This window comes from Pelodiscus sinensis, chromosome 27, assembly GCF_052426305.1.
Source record: "Pelodiscus sinensis isolate ZL-2025 chromosome 27, ASM5242630v1, whole genome shotgun sequence".
In the NCBI taxonomy this organism is placed as follows: domain Eukaryota; kingdom Metazoa; phylum Chordata; order Testudines; family Trionychidae; genus Pelodiscus; species Pelodiscus sinensis.
The window spans coordinates 3,572,776-3,595,302 of NC_143078.1; the positions used below are offsets into that span (position 1 = coordinate 3,572,776).

At 43.0% G+C, this 22,527-nt stretch overlaps 1 protein-coding gene across 4 annotated transcripts in view; it reads right to left on the reverse strand.

Annotated features, from left to right (window-relative positions):
* Nucleotides 1-22,140, reverse strand: part of RAP1A (RAP1A, member of RAS oncogene family) — a 77,136-nt gene extending 54,996 nt beyond the window's left edge. For 2 of the 4 annotated variants that reach the window (XM_075910321.2, XM_075910318.2), the window contains exons 1-2: nucleotides 22,009-22,140; nucleotides 19,010-19,082 (exon numbers count right to left, since the gene is read on the reverse strand). The gene's annotated coding sequence lies outside the window, so the exon portion shown is untranslated. Of the gene's footprint in view, nucleotides 1-11,584; nucleotides 11,707-19,009; nucleotides 19,083-22,008 lie in introns of all 4 variants that reach the window. The other 2 variants (XM_075910319.2, XM_075910320.2) reach the window with 2 other exon arrangements.
* Nucleotides 22,141-22,527: the final 387 nt, after the last annotated feature.

Genomic DNA, 22,527 nt, shown 5'->3' on the forward strand with positions numbered 1-22,527 from the left:
AATCAATGTCCTGACCCAGGCTCAATCATTGGCTTGTATGCAGTGATGCTATAATTACACATTGTGGATGGCATTTTCCCTGAAGCACTGCAACCTGTACAGAAATTAGGCCTACGACCCTACAAAAACAATGAGCAAGAACATCAACAACAAACAGCCACCAAAGTGTTTGGCTTCTAGTGCATATTTTTGCACGACAATCCATGAGTATTATTCAGCATTTCAATCCTCTTCTGTTTACTTGAAAGGGTTATATTGTGGCACTACAGAGATACACATCAGCTGAAGGGAGGAAAGGAAGAGGAAGGAGGACAAGCACCATCATTTATCAAATGAACAGGAAGACTATAGACACTACCTCCCTTTTGTACTCTGCCTTTCACATCACTTGTAACACCCTCTTATTATTGGAACGACATTTCCCTTTGAAAATTAAAATATTTTGGTTACAGCACAGAAGTAAGTTGCCAGTCTCTTAGAGTTTGGGAATAGAGAGACATTTAAATGAATGCCTGCAGATTAATCTGCCATCAGTTCCTTCAAGCTGTCTGCACTACAGAAACAAAAGCCACTTGCTCCATTTTCCCTGCAGAGATGGGCAGACACTTGGAACATTGCAGCCACATGTTCTGGTTATTTTTACCGTGGAGTTTAAAAGTGATTCACTGCAACTATTACTATAAACAAGCCTGTTTAATTTTAAACACACAAACATATTACATGCCAATTTCAACGTTGCTATAAACCAAGTCGTGAAAAATTCCCTGATGATTTCCACCAAAAATGAGTCTCTACACACACTCTCTCTTCTCAGCACTGTACAGCTTCAAGCCCACGATTTTTAAGAGTTTCATTCTGAAATGTACAGAAGATGGTCATGTGTGTACAGCACAGGACTGGAAAGGGGAGACCTGAGTTCTACCTGCCACCTTGCCAAAGACCTGAAGTTCCCAAACTGAAATCTGTGGACTATTACCTATCAGTGGTTCACTGAAAGTTAATGGGAATATGTGCTAGCTTCTCATTTTCAGATGATGAACTGCATTAAGAAAAGCTAAAATCTATTTAAAAAACAAACCTTTCCTAATATGAATTCTTCAAGTCAGCAACTGTGCAGTTGCCACAGCATGTTATACAACCGAGGGGGGGAGCGGTCTGGGTAACCACACACAGAGGACAGGTATCCAGCAGAAACGCATTACAGAGGTGAAGTTCATTGGAAAAAAGTTTTCTGAGTCCAAATAGCAGAGATCTATGTGGCACCTCTAGACAGAGACAAATTTTCATCTCTTCAATGTGCTTATTACCTCCTCCACTCTGTGTGAGGTTTCTATGAATATATTTTTGTGAGGCGAAGTGCACCACAAAGGTCACTAGAAATAAACCGATCAAGTCAATTTTCGCTACTATTTTCAAATTGAAATCATCTCATTAACACTGTCTTCATTATAAGTAGGGATGTTAAAATACATTTAGGTAAACATGTAACTGCTGAAAATTTCAGTGGTTACACATTTACACGTGGGGGGGAGGGGAGCGGTAAAAGCCGGCTCCACACACACACTGGCTCCTGCCTGTCCTGCCCCGCCCCCCATGCTACTGCCTCTGATACAGGGACAGCAGCGGGGGAAGTGGAAAGAGAGCGTAACCATGAAGGTTAACTGATTCACCCAGGCTCATTGGTTAACCGTGTACACATTTATACTTCCACATCCCTAATTATAGCAGTCCAATTGCTGGAGCAGTTGACACCTTGATACAATTATCTTGTGTAGTTACAGCAGTGGTAAGATTCAATTGCATAAAGACTGAAAAATAACAGAAATATCAATTATTACCTCGGATATTTTCTACAGTGTCATAGCAAACAAGGAATGAAGTATAATGCAGAAACTATATAATTAACGGCCACAGACCTATTAAGAGTTGTTAAACGAGTTACTCCTCAATGCAGACTACATACACTGTACTACAGATATAATCTTGTCAGTTTGTAGGGTATTTTTCCTTTTTAATTGCAATCCTGGTAATGGCCTATATTATTTATTTACAAACAAGGAAGCCGTGTAGATGCACAAACTCCAAACAGAACAAATTAGGATTTTTGGACAGCTGTACATTAAACATCAGGCAAGCATCTTTTTGGACATTCATATACAAATTTGTTCCTGGGTAGTGCAGACACTTTGTATGCCAAAATGTTTAACTAGAACTGAATCTTCACAGGTGAACTTCAACACCCCTACACCAAGCAACTTTCAGGCAAGATTAATTTGGTTATGGCAACATTCTAGTTTCACTACTTGCTCAAAATGTTTGGTAACCACAACAGATCAGTTTAAAATAATTCTTAAACAGGTCAATTAATCTCTGTTTCTGAGTATCAGATACCACAGAAAGTTCCATGGACACATTTACCCTCTTGGTAATGCTAATGACTAGCCAAGAAAACTACCAGCGACTTGAAGATTGCGTTTGTTCTCCGTGTATGTCATCAGATATGTAGTTTTACAATAAAAACATGAAATGCTCAGAGTGTAGTATGTTGTGGACATCTCAGGCTACATGCTAATGCTACTGCTTCTGTGAGGGTAACTCCCACCTGAGACTTTTGTATCTTAGTGCCCAATTCTGCAAAGCATGTGAGCAGGTCCAGTCACGTGCAGTGTGACTACAGGACTCTCTCAATTAAAACTGAAAGCCTTGCTGCTCTGAAGCCTGTAGTTCATTCAAGATAAATCACAGAGTAACACCTAAAAGTAGGGATGTAAAATCTCATTTAATTGGTGAACAGATTAAATGTGATGTTTAACCAGTTAATTGAATCAAAGGTGCATGTGAGGGGTGGGGACGCGCACAGGAAGGGGGTGCTCCAGCCTGCCCAGAGAAGCCCCTGCCTGCGGGGCTCCCAAGATCTCTGTGAACAGAGGCTGATCCGAATAACCGGAGCAGCTCCTGCCCACAGCGGGCACCCCGTGGGGTTGGAGCGGACCCCCAGCCTACGTTAAGCTTTCATATCCCTATTTAAGAGAGGCAATTAATTTAGTCTTTGAAAAAGTGATACCTGCCTCTGCATTTTATTGAAATTATTAAATACAACTTTTAATCTGTAAGCATTAAAATATGCACTTCTAAAAGTGACTGCTTACTTCCTGGCTGTGCATTTTAAAATGCTTCTCACCAGCACTTTAGCCAAAGAACAAATACTCTGTGCATCTACAGCTTGAAGTGCTCAAATGGCTAGATTGATTTTTTTGTCCTGTTGGTCTACATTTACAGAAAGTTGCTAGGGACATGTGCCAAACAGACAAAGACAGTGGAGGGGAAGCCAGAGGCAAAACTCAGAGACCAATGCATACTGCATCCTCAAGTTAGACCAAAACACTGTCCCTGGCTGTAATTGGCAGGCTCCCCTCTACTTGGGCTGCAGTACCACTGCAGATTAAATACTAATGAGCACTACTCTCAACAGAAGAAAAGGAGCCTACCTAAACTGTGTACATTTGGGGGGGGAAGCTGGACTTTTATCACTTACATCTACAGAAAGACTGTAGAAGTGTTTCCACAGGAAGTGCTGGTTTCACTATTGAAACAGCCTCGCAGTTGAAATGTACCGAACCACACTAGAATAAAAGATCTTCTTGCAGAGAAACTCTAACACCTAGCTGTATTTGGGCATCTCTCTGCTTTTTGACCTCGTGCTACAACAAGTTTTCAACATAGGATTTTTTACCATGTGGGAAATTCCTTGACAGCTTTTCCTGTTCTAGAAGGAAAAATCTTACTTCTTCCTTTCTCCTTCCACCAGCATCAAAACAAGTACATATTACAGGATGCAAATACTAGAGAAACTGATATTGTGAACGGTCACCTTCTGTCTATTGTCGGCTGGATCATACTGTCTGTCATGAATTTCAAATCCTATAATTTTCACACTTCATAAGGTTGCTGTGTAAGTATTTTGAGATATTTGGTAAAAGATTCAAAGTGGAGCAGAAGTGAGGTTGCCTGGCAGAAATAAATGCTATTCTGACCAAATAATCTGTTAAACGTTGATGCTGAGTTTTACTATTCATTTGAAAACCAATAACACCGTCAAAGAGTTTGTCAGAACAAAATGAAAGTTAAAGATGTTTTTCAGGGCAGTATTCTAACACTGCTATAAAGCTCACCTTGTCTAAACCACTGTTGCTGTCTTCCTCCTCCTGTCTCTCTCGCTTAAATCTCTCTCAGCTTCCCCCTACTGTGTATTTCTCTTTATCATCTTATCCCACCCCTGGGGTTTTCAAGCTATCCTCAGAAGCAACCTGCCAAGCCACAGGGAAGACACTTTGGAAACGAACACCGACATGATCATGCATTTAAAATTCCTTTTCTTCTTCTTGCATTCAGATGACCGTGGCTTGCAAGAAAAACTGGGGCTCTCTCTTAAGAGCTTTCTGCTTAAACATAAGTCTTGAGGGTAAAGAACAAAGTCATGTACTTTTGATGGAAACAGAATTTTTTTTTAAGGTAGCAAATCTTTCTCATTTGCTCTTCCACCAGTTTTGTATGCAAAACCCAGCAATTACCAGCAGGGTTGACAGCCTCCAGCCAAGATAGCTAGATGTCCAGCGCTACAGCTGCACCAAGGCAACACTCTATGCTGATAAGCATAAAGAAAACCGCACCCCCTGAAAGTGGCAGGAGCTACTCTCCTGCTGAGTAGTGCGGTGCCCCCACACGCCTATGGCAGTGCAATGTGTGTCAGCTAGGGTGGAATATTCACACCTCCAGTGACATACGTTTTGCTGACACAGGCAACGGCACAGACATTGCCTAAGTGAGTTCTCGCCTCCGCAAACTCTTACGACAAGACTAAATACGCTACAGCACATGGACTAGTTTACTAGACCTGAGTAAAGTAAGGCAATTCTATTTCGCAGAGAATCTGTTTAATTACAAGACTCGGTGTCATTCCAAATCAGAATGAAACACTCAGTCTAACTGAAGACAAGGGGCTCACCAGACGTGTGGGTGACATTTTTATGGCTGTCATATGCAGGAGCTCAGACAAATGCTATATGGTGCCTTCTGACCTTACACTCAATTAATGCCACACTAAAAGAAAAACAGTCCTGGTTCCAGAGCAGTCCACCTGGGGAGCTGCCCCAGACCTAGGGAGGCTGGTGAGGAGCTGAGAGGCAGGACACCCAGAGCTTCCAGGTTGCTATCTGCTCACCAGGCAAGCTGCCAAGCAGCCGTGAGCCTGTAAGGGTGGGCTGCCACAGAACAGAGTGGATGAGCTAGCAGAGACCCTGCCGACATTCCACTGAAACTGTCCAAAATAAACTGTCTCCACAAAACGTTTCAATTTTGATGAATGGGCTAATTCAGATTTTAAAAAGCGGTCAGATTTTTTCCAACAGGCTGTTCGGCGTTAATGAAAAAAACAGTTTCTAGCACAAGCAGGTGACAACCATATTCTCAATTCAAGTGCGGTGTAACATTGACACTCGCAAATTGGGGGCCTCCAATCCCCATTTGCAAAACACGAGCATTTCCCTCCCTCTTCAGGATGCTGTGAGGATAAATACACTAACGACTGCAAAGCAAACAGATATTACGGTAACAGGGTCTGTAATAGGGATGTAAGCCACTAGCTGAGTCACTACTTGACTACTCGCTCCCCGCCCCTTTGCTGTCTCTGCAAAAGCCGCTGCCCCCCAGCACCATCTCCACAGTGCGAGGCGGGGGGGATGCAGAGGCGCAGCAGCTCCTACTATATTTAAACTGCAGAGGCACAACAAGGGTAGCTCCTGGATCTAGCACAAGCCAGGACTGAACACCAGTTCATACAAACTATATTGACTATACACTATTAGTCAATGATCCACCTCTTAGCATCCTTAGTCTGCAAGTACCTCAGGCTGAGAGAAGAGAAAGAGAGATGACAAGCAGACAAGACAAGGCAAGGAGGGTAGCACCCTTTGTACACCACAGAGCTGCTAGGTCTGTGGTGCCCAATGCACTAACCGCTAGCCACATGTGGCTATTTGGCTGGTTGAGTGTGGCCAGTTCACTTTGGAACTGGTTGGACACCACAGGACTCGATATTCCTGCACCCAACATGCCGGTGTGATAACGCTGTTAAGATTCCACAGCCACTTCCCACTCCGAAAGGGTGTAAGAGCTCCAGGGTTGGCCCCAACTGCTTTTCAATAACAAATCCTTTAGCTGTGCTGGCAGAGGAATAACCACCCTAAGAAGATTTTTTTTAAACTTTTTTAAAAAGTCGCACAGATTTTAAGTCAGTTACAAATAGTAACAGATCTATAAGTACAAGGAGTCCCGTAGTACCTTCGAGAGTAACAGATTTATTTGGGCATAAGATCCCACATTGTCAGATCTTCGCCCACAAAAGTTTATGCCCAATCTTTAAGTTGCTAAACGACTCCTCGTTTTTGCACACAGAGTAATATGACGACCTCTCTGACAGATCTAGAACTAAACCGCAAGACACATTAAACATGTAAAATGTGCTTTCCGTAAGAGGGAGGAGGGAAACATTCAGCCCTGAACTCTGTAGTCTCACAGACACGGTACTAAAGTAAATTCCCAAAAATGCTGAGATTCTTTGAATAGCTGACGTTGTAATAATTAAGTTGTATATACACATTTGATTTAGCTATGCAGCTTGCTCTAAGGATGATGTTTGCATACGGAGCCCAGGCCCTTTAAATTGCTGGTGGAGCACCATGTGGCATGCTCCGGGTGGCTCTAGGGGGGTGCACCATGCTCTGGGCAGCACTGCGGGCTGTGGGGGAGCCAACGCTTGATGCCTCAGCCCCACCCCTTCCATGAGCGCAGAGCCAGCACCTGCTCCAACCCTGCCGTCAGCTCCCCTGTTTGCATATGTAAGTCTAGGGAGTCTCATGGTCTTTAAAAAACACCCCCCAGTAATGCAGAAGCAATAGAATTTTCCCTACCTACTATGCACCCAGGCTAATAAAATGTCTGTTCCAACAATCATTACTGAATGAAAATATCCCCTTTCTCTATGGTTATTAATTAACAATTTTACACATTATCAGTTTATATTTCAACCCCTTGGCTGAGAAGCATCCATTTCAGGGGGAAAAAAACCCTTACAAAAACAAAATGCGGTGCTAAAATTAATCTACTCCTCCTCAAATGCACTTCTTCAGTTGCTTCCACTCAATAGCAAGTGCAACTATGAGGCTTCACACGAGTCTGACTTGCAGTCAGTTAATTACACCACAGAAAATATAGCCGTTTTAATAACGTCATCTGGTTACATGTGGAAAGTATCTAGTATGCCTGCTAAATCATTTGTTATTCCTCTCTCATATTTAGCACTATTCTCCAGAGACCAGGGCACTGGTGGGCAACCTGCAACCCACTGGGGTTCTATTTGTGTACCAGACATTTTATTTTTGCTTGTAACCTAAACTTCACACATCTCTCCATACAGTAGCATGAATCTGAACATTTAATTTGAGTTTATATTCTGTGCCAGGCATGTGGCCATGGTTTCTCAGGGGCCTGGCTTTATTTGGCACACCCAGTTTAGCCTGGACTCAGTCACATGTGAAATGTTCATAAACCTACGTGAAGTAAATGTCTCTAAATTGCCTACCTCCCCACAAGCAACACCGGTAACACCCTCAAGCAAAATATTTGCCACTGCAAAGCTCCAGGATTAGTTTAACCCCTAAATTAGCTAACATCTGCTTTTATATAAGGAAAAGACAGAGCAGATGGTTCCACACTTGATGACAGTATGACAGTACTTATGCAGCACTTTTGCAGAGATCTGATTAAGAGAGGATATACATATGGGGAAACTAAGGAATTGACAGGTTAAGTGACTGTCTCAAGATCACACAGGAAGTCAGTGGTAGTGGGGAATACCCAAGACTGTTCTGCCCTTTAAAACATGCTGCCTCACTGCAGTACCAGGCAAATGACCTAGGTTCTATTTTTAGGCTGATCTCTTGCTTCCTCGGGCCAAGCCCTGCTATCTTTATTCACGGAAGACTCCCAATGACTTCAAGGAGAATTTTGCCTTAATAAGGACTGCAAATAGACCACTGCTGGGAAAAGATGACTAGGTCACAGGGAGGAAAGGGGTGCTAAGCCTCCCGTCTGGCCAGTCTTGGAACCACATTCTAGAGCTGGCCAGACAACTCAACTGTTGATTTGATTTTTTTTCTTTTTTGGTGACAGAAGTGAATCTCCCGTCCCCCTACTCCCGAGAATTTTAACTGAAAGAATAGTCAAGTTTTTGACAATTCTATCAACAATTCTGAGGACAATCATATTCAGTTCGTCTCAGGCAGCAGAAGGTCCTACAACACAGGCCTTGAATGTTCTACAACCAGGGTACCATTACCTTCACACTGAGTTTTAGACCTCTTGCCAGATTCTCTTAGAGACTAAAATCTTTCTGAAACTGACAGGCTTAAGGGGACAAAACAACTTTGGCAGTCCAGCCCTAAAACTTCTTAGGGAAATTAATTTGGCAGCCATCTTCAAAAAGGAAAAAGCTTCCTGCAGCTTAACACAGTTTTGTCGAGTCAGTTTTATCCTCTAAAAAGATCAAGACTCATTTCAACAGATACAGCAGTCCATTATCCAGCTGTTCAAAAATACCTTGCAAGCAATCTGGTTTCAAAAGATGACACGGAGTTTAACACACAGGAAAATGGAAAAGGTGTCAATAATCATAAACTATCTAATCAATGAAGAGGGTAAGCAGCAATGGCACTGATTCCAGAAATGCTACCCTGCTCATCAACTCTCGTAGACTGAATTGAAAACATCTCCAGTAATGACACTTGCAGAAGTGATTTCAAGAAAAGTTAAATGACTGAAACAGACAACAGCCAAAAAAAAATCTCTTGAAATGACAAACTACAGCCAGCTAGAAAAAGGAGATTCTCACCAGATTTAGTACTGGAGATTCTTACTGCATTTTTTTTAAAGCTCACAGCTTAAAATGCTTGCTCAACATATGCCCCAAAGATCCTCAGAGCTATACATCTATCAGTCTCTTAGAACATATAAGCTTTTGTGTTAGCTATCAGTATTGCCAGTATTCTTAATTTGTACTGATATTAGGAGACCTTATCTTCCCCATTAAACATTCAAAATTAAAACCTCCATTAAATCTTACTTTCATAAATCATTATACAAATCCAAAATTGTCATGCGAGACACTGTGTACCGTAGTTGTTCTGAAAAACAATGTTTCAACCCCCAATCCATACAGAAACAGTTCACACAACAACTAGCTGGAAATCAAAAGGATAGCATCAACCACAATAAAACAAAGTTACTGCCTTCAAACTCTATGTACATTACTTATTTTTACTGAGGTAGCGCCCAGGGGTTCTAACATCCACTGGCAGTCATGCTCAGCTCTTCTACAAAATTACATAGCTCAGCTAATTTTAGTATTCAGTTGACTTGTGCTTCATTTAAGCAACACAGTAGACGCAATACAAAGCAGAGAAGTTGCAGGACAAAGAAAGCTATACGCTATTGGCTTCTGCACCATTGTGACACAGAACCTTAGATTAGCGCACAAATGCAGGCCTTTAGAGAGATTTACGTGAGCTGGTGTATTTTACTACTGTAATAACTCAACTGAAGAGGTCTTACAAATTTAGGAGCCTGGTTATTTGCATAAATGTTCCATACGAGCATGCAGTCTGGGCCAGCTAGCACCTGCAAAGTATAGCTTTAATCTAACCTATACTGTTTTTCAATTATTTCCTTTTACAATCATCAACATCAAAACAAAGCTACAAACCAAAACATCCAACAGCATGTTATTATTTATTTATATGCATCTACACATACCTTCAGGCTTAGTAACCAAGAAGACTATTAGACACATAACATTAATGGACCAAGCTCCATGATAACCCTTTTAAAGTGTCCCTGACAGTCAGGGCTTGAAAAAAAAGCTAAATTGCAGTACATATAATCTTACACCCATGAGCTGTTTAACCTTTAAACTATTGTATGCACTTACACTTCATAGTAGGTAGTGTATATAAAAAGGCTATTATCTTGAATATCCGTTGTTTACAATCAAAGGGTTTTTCTGACTAGCCTCTCCCTAAAACTCCAAATGTAGTCACGCAAGAGAAATGAATGCAATAAAAAAGGGCACAAGGAGGAGGACCCATCTGACCGCCTACTCAACTCAATTCAATAAATCTACCTCAGCTCCTCGCCCCGCACATGCCTTTCCAATTTAGTCGACGTTCTCCCGCAAGCGCTATTTTCAAATAATTCATCACCAAAGGTACGTGATACTCTCCAGGTCAACAATAGGAAACAGCAGAGCTCATGGTAGCCCAATTTCCTCAAGTGCTGAGTACAACTTCAAATGAAGTGAATGAAAGCTGTGGGTGTTTCTGAAAAATCAGGCTATGGCTCACAGCATATGTGCAACAGTGCAATGTGAGTGACAAATGTACACGTTCTAATACCGGAAACATTTCATACAGGTGGTATCCTTGGCTCCAACAAATACTTTAACCAAAAAAACAAACATTCCAGCAAGCCTCTCATCTGTGATCAGAGTCACTCAAAAAATTGAATGCAACTGGTCTGTTCTCCACTTCTGTAAGAGCTCCGACAAGCTGCAGTTATGCAATGTGGCTCATTGACAAACATAGTAACTGCTGCTAGGGGTGTAACAAACTTCCAGAATGTAATCTCCTCCAACAGCATTTGACCAAACAGACTCATGCCAGTCCCCCAACACATGGATTAAACATTGAAGCTGCTTACACTTTCAACAGTCTCACTTACCAGGTTGTCATTAAACTAATTTGTTTCAGTCATATTATATCTGTCACTATTACCCTTTCAGCGCCATGCCCCTTTTTGCATCACAAAATGCAGGTAATTAGAATGACTTGGTTACTGAGGGACCACATTTGCCAGGTGTTAACATCCATAGTACATATTGCAGCAGAAGCTAAATTGCGGGCAACCAGCTAATCAACGGAATTTCCATCGACTACTCAGTCGGTAACGGGGTGAAATGGAAGATCTGCAATGGGGTTACTGCCAGCACTGTGTCTCTGCCTTTTAAATGTATTAATACATTTAAAAAGAAGATGCGTAGTTCCTGGGATCGGGCATGAACTGAGAATCAGCTGGCTCTTCCCAGCACCAGCTCCTGCTCCCCTCCATTGCTGCCTCTTTCTGATAGATGCAGCAAAGGAAAGAGGGGGAAGGGAGGAATAGCGACTAGTTAAGTCAGTATTCGACTACCCAATAAGCATAAGCTTATTGAGTAGTCAACTAGTCGCTTACATTCCTAATGTGTACATGGCAAAGTGACAGAGTTCTCACTGTGAGTATGGCATTTGTTGCCCTCAAATGCATCCAAAAACATATGAGGCTTTTTTAAGTGATAATAATTACCCTAACACACAGGGCATTAACTACAAGGCAACAAAGCTGAAATTCCCATGAAGTAATATAAGCTCTGCTTATTGGAAAAAAAAACCCACACAAATGACCATGCCCAAAAATAACATGTAAGCAAAATGCTCACCTATGAGGATAAGTACAATATCAACACAGACTCCAGGAGGGTAATTCAATTCACATCCCATCAAAGGGCTGAGTCGTGCAAGAACCGATCTCAAAAACTTTCTTCTTTTTGTAGTCAGTGTCCTTTTGTCAAAGTAAGAAAAGCCATTATTGTTCTCAGCAGTGCTCGGAAGCATCTGTACACAGAAATATTTCACTGTAGTCTAGGAAAAGGCATAATAAAGGTCTAATAAGAATAATAGTTTATTTGTGCCACCTTAAATCCAAGCACCTCAAAGCATTTTATGCACACTGAGTTAAGCCCTGAATCAAGTGGGGAGGCAGAAAAACATGGAGATCACAGTTCACCTAATGTAAAGCGCCACTGGAGGCCTTACTGAATCATGTTGAGCAGATTGTATTCAGGTGCAAAAATGATTTAGCAAAGTTTCATTTTAACTTATTAAAAATTGTATATTACATGCATCTGAAGAAGAAATAAGTGTATTTAACCTCCTCTTTGGGTAATGGAGTAATTCTTTGCAGGGCAGGTTTTATTTAACTCTTAAGGATTCAAAACGTCATTTAAAAACGACACACACAAACAGATCAGGCTCGCACACCAATCTGGAGTCACTCCACTGACTTCAGGTAAGAACTGAACTTGACCTCAGTTGAAAACTGACTTCAGTGGGGGCACCCTGGATTTACACAGCAACACAGAACAGAATCTGGCTTTAGATTTTAAAAGGACCTAGAAGTAGGTCACTCAAATGCATGTTTAAATAGCAACAGTCAAAGGCAATTACTTGTATGTACAAATGATCCAGCTATCATCCTATATGAAGAGTCAATATTTGAAATCTGACCATGGCACCCGCGTAACGCAGTGATGAGCACAGTTTAAACCACCAGAAAACTTGCACAATCTAGGAATACTAGAGAGAACATTAACACAAAGGCTAGGGAGGCCCCATAAATAAGCGGACTACTCGCTGGTGTTACTGGAGCATAAAAGGGACAAGTTTCTTTGCAAGTTTTAGAAGCTGACAAGAAATGTATATCCCATCCCCCACCTTAAATACTTTAGTCTGTTCACTCTGTGCATTTGACAGCATTGTGTGTAGTTATTTTTTACTGTTCCCACAGTCCATTCTGTTTCTCCCTAGTTGAAAAGACCATTAAACCCAAACCAAAACAAAATGATTACGCACCATCAATAAGCCACCTCTCCACTTCAGCCCTTAACCCACCCACACAATTTCACAACAAGTCTTGCACAGAGACCTAAAGGTAAACAAATTGTTTTTGTCGGACCAGTGCAGGTTACAAATCTCATAGTCAAGGACTCCTCCCTGAAAATCCTACCTCCCCAAAGCCTCCTCATGTTAAATGCATTAGTGTTTCTGACAGCCTGAACTACTGTCTCATGGTATCATGTGGAGAAAAGCGGTCTCTAAGAAATCAAGGTCTGGCCCATTTAAAGATGGGATAGTTTCAAATCAATCATTTTATACTGTACCTGGAACACAGGTATTCTGTGCTTTAGCAAGAAGCATCAGTTACAAGCAGCTGGTCGGTCAGCTATACCTAGAACCGATGAAGTTTCACCACCGCCTTCTATTCAATCTCCTCCCATCCCACCAAAAAAGAGAGTTTAGAGAATCGGCAATAATTAACCAGCTGAGGCATTCCTCCAATAACGGGCCTGTTATCCCTCCACAAGGTTTGTAACGAACAATCAGAGCCATGGATACAGCTCAAAGGTAGTCGGTTGGGGTGCCAGCGCCACACCACTACATTAATATCAACTGAAAGCCAAGCTATAAAGCCCCTGCTCTCCAAAGTAGATAACAGCTCAGTCTGATCTAACTGATCCTCAAGGGACAATGAAAGTTCCTCATGATAAGCAATGTTCTGTTGAACAGTGGTTTCATAAGTCTGTGATACAGGAAAAATAAAATAAGTTACCTGCCTACCGGAGGTGCAGTGGCTTGTCTAGCTAGGGCTAGGGATATTAAATATCGGTTACTGAATAGTCAATTAACCTCATAAATTCTTATCAGTTACTCAACTATTCTATAGTTCCTGGGGAGGGTGGAGAACCAGCAGCCAGTGCACTCCAGACCCACTCCCAAGGAGCTCCCTGCCACTCTGTGCTGCTGCCTCTGTTTCAGAGGCAGCAGCGTTGGGTGCCGTTCAGGAGCTAGTCCATGAGGGGAGCCAGTTTAAAACCAGCTCCCCCCTCAGACCAGCTGCCTGTCACCCCATGCTGCTGCCTCTGATACAGAGGCAACAGTGCAAGGTGGCAGGAGCCTCTGTCCAGGGGAAGTCTCAACTACTGGACCCAGCGATGCTGCCTGCCTGCCTCCTAATACACTTTAAATGCAGAGTTGTTGCGGGGTAGGTCCTGGACCCATCACAAGCTGGGACTGAGCTGGGCTGCTGGCCAGTCCGCTAAAAAATTTACTGGTGGAGGGAAGGGAGGAAATGTGGGTAGTCTATAGCATTAACCTATAAGCTTTTGCTTGTCGGTTAATCGACTACACTATTATATCGCTATCTAGGACACTGGTGCACAACCTACCCAATGCATGCAGCCCATTAGGGTTATTCGCTTGGGGGCCACAAGACAGTTCATGTTGAGCATCTGCAGGTATAACTCCTTGCAGCTCCCAGCGGTCACGGTTCACCATTCCTGGCCAATGGGAGCTGCAGGAAGTGGCAGGGCACCAGGACGTGCTGGCCGCCACTTCCCACAACTCCCATTGGCTGGGAATGGCAAACCACAGCCACTGTGGCTGCTCAAAGTCAGCAAAACATCTCGTGGCCCGCCAGTGGATTGCCGTGATGGGCCACGGGCAACCTGCGCGTTGCCCACCACTCATCAAGGGTGAAGGCTTGGCCTTCTATTCCTTCCATCTCCATAAAACTGGACTCCTCAGCTAGATGGATCTGCAACTGTTCAAGTCCTATGGTTGTCATGGCAGCCGCAGCAACTTATTAATAAAGTTTACTATTCTTGAATTAATTGAAAATTTAAGATTTATGTTCTACATTTTCAAATGAATGGTTTTTGAGTGCCCAACTTTAAGCACCTCGAAGGAGCCGAGTTTAAAGCGGGCAGGTGCTGAGCATTTTCTGTAAAATCAGGCCACTGGAAAATGTCTCACTTTGGGCACAAAAAAATCACTGGTCACTTTTGAAAATACGGGTCTATGCAACTGAGTTTTTGTTTAACTGGACTGGGGAGAGCTAGAGAGGAAAGCAATCTGTCAAGCATCCACAACTGCCTCAAGATTTTGAATAAGATGCTTTTAGGAATCTACCTTGATCATCTACGTATAAACTCGTATAATGATGTGTCAAATATGCTCAGTTTCCAATATTCTATGACAAACTGGTCATTAGCTATCTGCTTTATCTATCAAATCAGGCTTCATATGAAAGATCATTTTTAGCACATCAGGCAAAGTACACAGAAACCAAGTTGCCAGCTAGCCCTCCTCCCTCCGAATCATTATTCTGTAACAAATCTCATCTGACCTTTGAGGATTCTCTGTTGTGGCCTGCTTAGACATTTACTAGGAAAAGCATGATCAAATCAGTTCAGAACATATTCATCTGAGGCCTTACAGCTTAGATTAAGGCCATTTAATCTTGTAGGGTTCCCCCTCTCCCCGCCCAAAACGCTGGTAAATTCGCTATGAAACAAAATTGACACAACATGATCTATATACTATAACCAGGTTTTATCCTGAAAGCCTTACATTATTACAACCGATACTATTTGGATTAACACACGCAACATTTAATAAAATATCTGCGGAAACAATATATTATAGGGCCTTTTATAAGAATCACAATTTTTTTAAAAACTTCAAGTGGTCAGACAGACACAACCTACGATATGTTGCTGGAGGAAAGGCAGGTTAGCAAATAGCCTTTATTGAATAGATAAATTAAGATCAAACTATAGAAAGAGTTCCCTTAACTCATACAGGATGAGCTAAGCAAATCAAATTAGGAAGTCCATGAACGTGTCCAGTTCTGTTCATCTTTGTAGTTTTTGCCAAGCATGATGGTTTCCACAGCACCATTGAAGTGGGGCACTGGGTCTATATTACTGAGTAAATTTCAATGGAACTACATCAGGAATACATTTGGTTTGTCTCTCGAGTTTTGTGGTCCAAGTACAGAGATATTGTAGAAAGTCTCCAATCCACCAATATTCAGGATTTTCCATGGGAACCCGCGTTAATATTTCAAGGAGGGGAGAAAGAAAAACAAATAAAGGCCCCAAACTGAAGGAGTAGGGGGATCTTTAGGACCAGATCTGGGCAGAAGGCCAAATTCAGATCGTGAGAACATCCACTTAAGCTGTAAGAAAGGGGTCACCAGAAGAACAAACTTCAACTGAGTATTTTATATGTTCTCTAATTAAAATAATTTGATGCTCAAAGCATGTACCATTAAACAACATCCAAATGAATGACCATTTCAGTAGTAACTTGCTTTATATGTCCAAGGATACTGATTCAGAGGCAGGAGAGGGGGAGTTGTGTGTAGTCGACAGGATTAACCGATAACTACATGATTAACCAATAATTATTGTCTGCCCCTTGAAATCCCTTGTATCTAACTGCATAGATGTAAAAAAATCAACCATGCTTGAAAATACTTTATCCACCACATTAAGTCCTTTCTACTGGACTGACCTGGTCAGAATCATATGGATATATCATTAATATGTGTCATCATAAGTACATGGCTGAAAAATTCAGCTTGCACAATGTTTTACACTATCATTTGAAACACAGTGAACTTTGTTATATTTGCAGCTAGCAGCTGAAAGCATAATACATTTTCAGTCAAAACCAATGTCAGCAAAAAGCTGATAACACTACATCCCCACTCCATGGTGTGTGTATCTTTGTCTGTACTGAACTCACTATTAGAGGCAATAGTACAAACTCACTTAAAATGTGGGGTTTTTAGGACATTAATTGGCACTCTAGAGCCAACGTGGCAGTTTAGCAAATTAATGAAATATTTTCAAAACTCTGTTGCCACCTACAATGGGCTATGCCAGTAAATACACACTAATAAAAAAACCTAACCACTGTGTGTGGCATCTGAATATACAAAGATTGGATCAAACAAGGTAGCCAGTTAAGAACCAATTGTCTTTTTAGCTTGTATTGTAACTTAAGCTGCCTTACGTTGCCATAACTCAGTAAGAATCTACACTTAAATGTCATTCCCACAGATGTATCTTGCCCACAATGCCAGCTTAACTCCACCTCCTCGAGAGGCACAGCACTTAGGTTGAAACAGTTAGGGCAACGCAGTGTCAGTGTAAAGACTGCATGGCTTACATTGCCTGCTGCTGCCTTTCAAAAGCTGTCCCACAATGCCCCATTGGGGACAGTTCAACTGGGGCCAGTCTGGTGGCTATGTGCACTACTGACAGGAGAAGCATAGTGTGGACATTCAAAAGCAATTTCATTACTGCTGTGGCCGTAGGTCAACTTCACCTAGGTCAACTTACGTAGTTTGCCCAAGGAGTCCTGGACACAGGATCAGCTTCACAATTCATCTACACAGCCAGCAAATGAAACCAAACGTTGATAAAGGCACAAGGTTCGCTGAGCACTCTTCTACAGAAACGGTTTCACTAGAGTTGTGTGTTTTTATTACCCTTCTGTTAAATAACGATAAGCATTTCAATTAAGTGAAACCATATGGACATAAATGTCATGAGTTTATTCTGCAGCTAACCAAATGCATTCTTAATAAGATGCCTATCTTTCCTGCCACATCAAATCCACACTAAAAACGTAACCATTGGTCACCAAGAACACACACAACTACTGTACAAATGCATGTGAACACAGGCTACTAGACAAGCTGTCATTAACAAAACAAACAAACAAACAAAAACTTTAATCAGAGTGGGAAAAAAAACCACCATTATCTACCACTCAGCTTATAAGAGACTTAAAAGAAATGAAATATCATGAAGGGGGAAAAGAAACAATTAACTTCCCTTTATAAACGCAAGTAAGCCTACAATGAAAACCCCCCACCTCTTCAGATACAATCCTGGGACTGGCTAAATCAACTTACTTGTTTCCAAAGTCCACTTCTAGTAGAATTAAGTATACGAGTCACCAAAAGTACTTTAGGAAAACTGAAGTTCGCACTACCTCACATTAGAAGGTGCAAGGACATGCTTAAATGCAGAAACTCTCTATATTATTAACAATAATCTAAATCCACTATATTTGTTCACTTAAGTCTCAGTCCTGCAATCAGAGCCACGAATGGACCCTTGCAGAGGGCCAATGACTTGTCTTCAGCAAGGGTACACATGATGCTGCCTACAGCAATCTAATTGCAGGACAGAGGAACAATTCTGAGTTCTAAGTAGGCACCTTAGCAAGCAATATCCCAAACTTATGGAGTAAACATTTAAACTTGAAATATATTCAAAAGATTCACTTCCTGTGTCATTCAAGAATATGCATATATTCCTTAAAACCAATAATTAATTAAATGAGTGGCTGATTACTGACTGTTGTATAAAACTACAGAGACGTAATCTGGAAAAGACTACAGATCCATTTAAAAATATATATAAAATTGCAAAGAATGAATTTATTCACCAGATAACACACTATCCATGTGGACATAGTACAGGATAGAAATATTACTATGATTTATCAGTACATATTAAATTTTAAGTTTCATTATGTATGAAGACTGTATTTCGATGTACAGTTAAAACATAAATGCAGAGTTAACACAAATACAGTTAAAACATAAATGCTCCAATACATCTGTTAGTCTAAGGTGCCCCAGGACTCCTTGTCACTTTTGCAGATCCAGACTAACACTGCTACCCCTCTGATAGTTAAAACATGGACATTATAGTATGCTCATATTATATTGTCATCTAACTTTCAGTTCTTTAGTCATACTTGCAATGCCCTCTTTATTTTACATGAAAGTGCGTCTCATATCACAAGCGTCTCCATACATCTGTATATTTGAAGCTTTTGGTTTCAATTCTAAACTATACTGACATATTGTGCAAACATCAGTCTCCAAATGAAAACATTAACATGTCACTAGAACTACACTGTGCTAGTAAATTACGTCATGTCGTTCAGCACGTATTCCTCTCTAAAAACTCACCAAAAGTTCTCTGATCTAAATACCATCAAACCGAAGACAAAAAACATGATTAAATATTGTGTGTTTGGTTTAACTTGAGCCCTCAAATTCAAGATAACCTTTGTTCTTCAAATACCAAGTGGGTCTACTAAATTCTGTCAAAGTTTTTGCATTTTATGTAGCTGCTACGTTAGGAGCTTTTAGATTCAGCTATGCCAAATGTATAAACACCATAAGAAATAGCTATGAAAACAAAAAGATAACTCACTTCACTGTTGATTTTAGTTTGATGGAACACCAATATTCCCCTTGTCCCAGTGCGTCCCGCTTTGATGAAAATACTGCATACAAAAATAGATTATTTTTAGGCTCAGTATGTGAAAGCACAGTACTTCCTGCCTCAGCTCCACCTTAAAAACTATACATACATTCTCTTTTTGATTTCTACAGCTAGTGTTTCATAACCCCTGCTATCAAACGCAATGGAGGGGGACGTCAAAAGGACAAGCTGTTAGAAACTAGGGAACTGGCATTTCAAGTTTGTAACTCAGCACAAGAAAAGTTTTGTTAAAATACACCATCACTCTTGGCAATCATGTCATATTAAAATGATGGTGTTTCTATCTGTCACAGCTATGAATAGCCTCAAATATTTTTATTTATAACCCTGATCTTTTCCATAGCAACAGGATGGGAACACGGCATTCCCAGTGTAATTAAGTCACTATAGCAACACGATAATGATGTCAGAATAATCAGAAAGTATTTCATATTTGGGAGATGGTGCACCCCACTAGCTGTGTATAAATTTCAAAAGTTACAGATACTGCAGAATCCAAAGAGTTCTGCTTTAAATTCCTCTTTCACTTAAACTCACAGAAACAACATTAAGGTCCAGAGTGTTTGATTATTAATATCTGTTTCTTAGTGACTTCAGTCCTTACTGTCTCTTAAGGAGTCTGACATGACAAACTGGATAAAGAATCAAGTGCTAGCCCACTAACAAAGGAGAAGAAATGTTTCAAAATATTTCAGATGAACATAGGGCAATTCACAATTCAACCCTGGCCTCCTTCAAGGAACACAATGAGTTAGATTATTTGATGCTGCTAAAGGTCAAACACATTGGGTGCCACATTTTAGACTGCAAACAATACACAAAGCCAAAATTACAACCTCCCACTATAGTTAAAAACAATGTAATTAACAAAAAACACAAACAAGAAGTTTTGGTACCACATTTGCATTTTGAAAATAAAAATTTGGATTTTTTTACTTCTGGCTTCATTACCTGTGGTGTTTGTTTACTGTTTGCACTTAATTCCAATTTAGGACTAGACCAATGAAAACAGATGTCAGTTTTGTATCTAGTCAGTTTCAATTTCTGGTTCTCAGACACTAACACAAGATTGCAATGCTTGGTTAAAAACACTGCAAAGAAAGATTTAAAAATAAAACAGTTTACTATAGCCATTGGTTCTGTCAAATTTCCTAAACACAAAAATATCCACTAAATTTGGAGCTAAACAGTGTGCCTTTCAACATGAATAATTTTTGTGGTTCTGTGGAGAGAGGAAAAGTAAATTTGATGGTATCTGGAGGCATATAATCATTTTTCTACTGGATACTTCAGGAAAGACTATCCTATTGGTAATTCTTGTGGTAGTCAACTCCCTATTTTACAAGTTTTCGAGTGATGAAGATTATGTAACACACCCCATGCTTAATAAATCAAGTGAAGGTTAAAAGTTTCAGTACTGAGCAGAAGTATATACTAAAATATTCCATGTACATGCCAAACGTAGCCAAGAAAAAAAAATCCTGAAAGCTAAATTCTGACTTGTAGGAATCTATCAGTGGCCCTTGAAATACATCCTTTGATGTCATATGCTACCCAGACTTGATGGGATAGAACTTACAAATTAGAAAGAAACTTGTTCAGCCTCAGTTTTTAAATAGAAAACTGGCAGAAAGCGGAGAAAGAATATTCCCCCTATGGTGACACCTCCAGAAATGTGACAATGTAATAAAATGTTTGAGTATGCGAAGCACTATAAAGAATTGACTATGCAAATGAACGAAGATGCTTCCTCACCCCCCTTCACCCACTGCCTAAAATAGCAATCTAAAACTAGCTTGTTGCTTTGAATGCCTTGATCATTCAGGTAACAGTTGTTAGGTTGGATGTTTTTCTTTTAGAGCTATACAAAACTTTAAACCTCTCAGTGTCTCTTCCCAAACTTCCTCTTCAAATTCAGGGCAGTGGGAACAGGAAAATAAACTCTCGGAATATAACACCGACACCCAAATCCAAGTGTCGTCCACCTGAAATAGATCTTTTCCACACAGACCCCCCCCCCCCAAGCCTTGTCTCACATGCGTTATTTTTTTATACTAATCTCAAGTTATCTTCAAGGACAAGGGATGAGAACCACAACAGCCCATTTATGTCCCCTTACAATAGCTTCGGCAGCGGCGATGCCCTTCAATTTGCATTCCCTAGCTCCTTCAGTTCTGGGTCCAGGACCGAGAAACACCCTGGACCCCCGGACCGCATGAAGCAGTAAGAGAACTGGAGAGAGGTTCGCTCAGGCCTAACTACACAATCTGGGGAGTTTCTTCTAGGTCAACACTGAGCGCACCAGGTGGAGGTGCCAGGCTGCCAGGCTCCCTTCCCCCTGCTCCCCCGAAGAGAGAAGTGCAGCAGCATCCCTGGCGCCTGGCGGTCCCCCCCTCTGGAGCTCTGAGGCAGGCGGGGGAATTCCTGGTCTCACTTCCCCATTTCCAGGGCTCGCATGCAGGAGCCGGGGCTAGGAGAGCGGCGGGTGGCAGCCCCCCCAGGGCTGGCTGCCGGGGCGCTGCCCGCCGTGGGGCAGGCCTGGCGCCCCCCCCCCCGTTCGGGGCCGACCAGCCCGTGCCCGGTGCCCGCCCCAGGAACCCACCAGAGCCCCGTGGGCGCGGGGGGGAGGGGGAGGGGCGCGCCGATGCCCCTGGGGGGGGGCAGGGCACAGCCCCTCATCCCCTGCCCCCCACGCGCCCCTGCCCCGCTTCCTGGGGCAGCACCTGCCCCCGCCCTGGGGGAGGGAGGCTCCGCCCCTGCGCTACCCGGGTACCCACCGCCCCCCAGCGGGGAGGGGCAAATCCGAGCCCCCCCCGCTCAGGGCCCCCCGCCAGGGGGTGTCGGGGTCACCCCACGAGGGGCCGCGCTGCTCCCGCCGGGGGGGCCCGGCCCCGCAGCTCGCCCCCCCGGCCGCGGGCCCCGCTCACCCGCCGGGCCGCCTCCTTCCGCCCGCTCGGCTCCCTGCCTGCGCTCCGGGCTCGGCGGCTCTGCGCGGCGGCGCGTCCGTCCCGCCCTCCCGGCCGGCGCCCGGCAGCGGCGGGGCGGAGCCAGGGGGCGGGGGCGGGCCGGGGGGGCGGGGGATGGGGGTGATGTGGGGGGGCGGGCTGTGGGGGCGGGGGGATGGGGGAGATGTGGGGGGGGGGCAGGGGGGTGTGGGGGGCGCTGTGGGGGCAGGGGGATGGGGGAGATGGGGGGGCGCGGGCCCTGTGGGGGCAGGAGGATGTGGGGGGGTGGGGGGTGGGGGGATGGGGGGGGCTGTGGGGGGGTGGGGGGGGGTGGGGGGGGGTAGGGGCTGGGGGTGCGGGGGGGGGGGCCCTGTGGGGGCAGGGGGATGTGGGGGTGGGGGGAAGGGGGGGCGCTGTGGGGCAGGGGGATGGGGGGGATGTGGGGGGCACGGGCCCTGTGGGGGCAGGGGATGGGGGGGTGGGGGCAGGGGGGTGGGGGGA